The sequence below is a fragment of the Micromys minutus genome (genome assembly GCF_963924665.1).
Source record: "Micromys minutus genome assembly, chromosome: 1".
NCBI classification, from domain to species: Eukaryota; Metazoa; Chordata; class Mammalia; order Rodentia; family Muridae; genus Micromys; species Micromys minutus.
The window spans coordinates 138,763,930-138,767,322 of record NC_137969.1 but is presented as its reverse complement, the minus strand read 5'-3'; the positions used below and the strand labels follow the sequence as shown (position 1 = coordinate 138,767,322).

Sequence of the window (3,393 nt, the reverse complement as noted above, 5' to 3'; positions counted from 1 at the left end):
ACTGCTCAGCTGTTAGATTTTTGAGGCTTTTAAATATAGTTTTCACCATGGTACAAATTCTTCATAGTGTCCAGGTAAATAGGAAGAACTCCAAATACTTTGGAGTGTTCCACCTACCTATAATTAGTGAGCATATAATAATTATGGTTTTAGATATTCTTTCAACCATAATCCCAAGAAGAGACTTCTTCTTCATGGCTTATCATACTTCTGAGTACTGTTGCTTGTACTTAATGCTAATACTAAGAGTCGATATTCTGAATTAGTATGTGTAATGAGTCTGGATTCAAACAGTGTCTCCTCATTGTGATTTTATACACTGACCAGCAAGATCTAATTCCATTTTCATTGAGGACATTATTTTGTAGGGAACAAAAGCTTGATTAAAATAATGTACTCCAATTGATATAGAAACTACCTTATTATTAATTATTAGATGCATGAAAATCTGTTTTTCAATAACCCTGATCTTTTTGTGCACAGATCACTACCTTGCACTAGGTCATTTCAATTTTTACCCAAATAATTGGATTAAAGTAGTTAAAATGACTCCTTCACTACCACTTAGTTGAGGTGATAGTCTAGTTATTTATTTATTTCAAACATCCAACCATTTAGTATCAAAAGCATCCCACCCTTTTGCCACAACAATATCCTGAGCACAGGATGAGTACAGATATTTAGGGAGTTATGGAAAGCCAAAAAAAAATGAGCATGTCAGACAGACTCTTGGATTAAGAACTAGGTTGGATAGAGACCTCTTTGCCCAGACACTGGTATGAACCACACAGGAGGCTGAGGCTGGCCTCTCAACGCCAAACAGCTGAGAGCGCTCAATGGTCTGTGTCTCACTGCTGCTTCCGCCAAGTCCAAAACTCAGTGAGGGACGACTGGAGCTCACACAGGCCTTGTCCTTTTCACCTTTTTCTCAGACCTCATAGAGTGAATCTTGGGCTTTCCTCTTCTCTGCAAGCCTGTTGGCCTCACGGATTTTGCGCCGCTTGCCAAACATTATCTTTTAGTAAAGGTACTTCTCTTCCTTTTTCGTCATCATGGTGGCCAGGCGCTGGCCCTCTCTTTCCTCCTCCTGGGCCAGCCGCTGTTTGTCTTCTAGATTCAGAGTCCAGGTCATAACCTGGGCCTTCTTTTCTTCCCGCCTTTGATGCTACAAGGCTGACACGTGAGCCTCCTCTTCCTCCTCCTCTGATTCAGCTTCCTCATCTTCCTCATTTTCTCATGCAACCTCACCATCACCTTCGTCATCATCATCCAAGTTTCCTGGATCTTCTCCCTGTTGCAGAACCAGAAGCTTCAGCTTCTCAGGTGGAATATAATCTCCTTCCTTTTTTTTTTTTTTTTTTTTTTTTTTTTTTTTTACAAATTTATTTTAAGAAGAGTGATATATGTATGGATTTGTAAAAGCATTTTGGCAATTCTTTTAGAGGTTTGATATTATGCATTGAAAACTCACTAGTTACCATAAGCATAAAGTACATGTAGAACAGAACGTAACATGGAAACAGTCAGAGTTTTCTAAGGGTAAAAGGTGTGGGAGCAGCTGCGCCCCAGGGATGTACTCTGCCACAGGGAGGAGGAGCCGGACATTCATAATGTGGAACACCCACTGGGGCTGTACATAGTACCTGCCAATGATGGGGTTTGCTGCCCCGGCCAATCAACAACTTGGTAGTTGATGCAAGAATCTGTGATGTCATAGGTGGCCCCGATGCACAAAGACTTGACCCAGGATACATCCCCACTAAAACTCCTGATGATGAAGGCCCAAAGGGCACCTCTCGGTTCAGGAAGCACTTTAGGCCTTCAAAGAGTCTCTTGTGCTTTTCCTGTGCCTCCAGCTCTTCCTCTCGACCTTCCTCTTGTGCTGTCGCCTCCCTGTCGGTAGGAAATCGCCAGCCTCAGCTTCCTCTATAGCAGGCACCACCACTCGGGCCAGGCTGGCCCTGAGAGCAGTCAGTTTCTCCATATAGCTCTCAGTCCAATGCATGTGTGTCCTCGCTGACCTTAGTCTCTGCTTGGGCTTGACCTTCAAGCTTGGGTGGGTAGTGATGGTTGAGGGAGTGGTAGAGGCGAAAGTTAACAAAGCCCAGGAGAGTGATACAGAACTCATTGAAGGTGGCCATGACCCTGTAGTTCACATCTGCTGGATGATCATGGGAGAAAGAATAGGTTGCAATCCATACGATGGGCTCACCCAGCACCTCAGCCTGATAGTAATTGCCTTGAATGGACAGGAAGATCATGCGCAGGGCTCGGGCAGCGATGACGTATTGCAGGAACTGCACAGCGAGCTAGCGGCACAGCTGAATGAATGGTCTGCACTAGGCACTTCCTTGTCCGACGAAGGTGGAGAAGAGGAAACACATTGACTGGGCATCATCGAGGCCTGAACGGATTGATGAATGTGGGGTGCTGCTCCTTGACAATGTGGTCAAGCTTGGAGTTGGGCTTATTGTCCTTCAGGCACTCCACGGCCTGCTTTTCTCTCTTCCCGCAGGCTTCCGGAGTTTCCGGACAAACACCTTGTACTCTGGAAACTTGTTGGTGATGGAGGAGGAACTTAATATCTTTGATAAGGTAAAATGTTTGGGCTGCTGTGGAACCCTTGTTAACTCTTCTTAGGCGTGGGTTCAGGGGGATAAACACCTTTCAGGATGCACAGCTGCCTGGAATCAGGAAGGCTCAGCTGCAGCTTCCTCCGGCTTTGTTTCCTGTGATATATTGGTGGCAGAGCCTTGTTCATACTTCTTCTCCAGAACTCCCATAGCTCCACAGTGAGAAAATACTGACGGCGGCGTGGAAAGGCTGATAGTCTGATTCTTAAAGCTAATGATGGAATAGACGCTTACAGATCACCTCCCCCGCGCAATACACACACACATAAAATATTAGTAAGTACATTTTAGACTCAAAACATCACCTTTTAGAAAACTAAAATGGCAGTGTTCCTCCAATCATAGCTGAGAAAATCTATATTTGAGTTAATGACAAGCTCTTGCCTTAAAATACCCTCAAAACATAACCCTCAGAATTAAGACATTATCTCAGAAATCCCAACTCCCCAGAAAGAAGAAAAATAAAACCTAGTCATGTGACAGCAGAATTTTACAGAATAAAATTATTTATAAAGGCAAAATGGTTCAAGTAAATTAATACCAATAATGTAATATAATGGTAGACATAAATTATATGCAACTCATTCTGTATATTTGAATATTATAACTAAAAAAATCAAACATTATTCTCCAACTATAACTCATGATGTGATGTTAATTAAGTTTAATATTATTTTTAGGCCTTTACACATTACACATCTCTGTTTTTGTATCTAGCCTTCATTTATAGTAAAATATTAGTTTTTCAAAATAGCCTCAG

At 42.5% G+C, this 3,393-nt stretch overlaps 1 pseudogene across 1 annotated transcript; it reads right to left on the bottom strand.

The window, feature by feature from the left end:
- Nucleotides 1-897: 897 nt before the first annotated feature.
- LOC308438404 (pescadillo homolog) lies at nt 898-2,783 on the bottom strand (annotated as a pseudogene). The gene is made up of 2 exons: nt 1,514-2,783; nt 898-1,342 (listed from the first exon to the last, which is right to left on the bottom strand). The product of its transcript is annotated as a pescadillo homolog (transcript).
- Between the last annotated feature and the right edge of the window lie 610 nt (nt 2,784-3,393).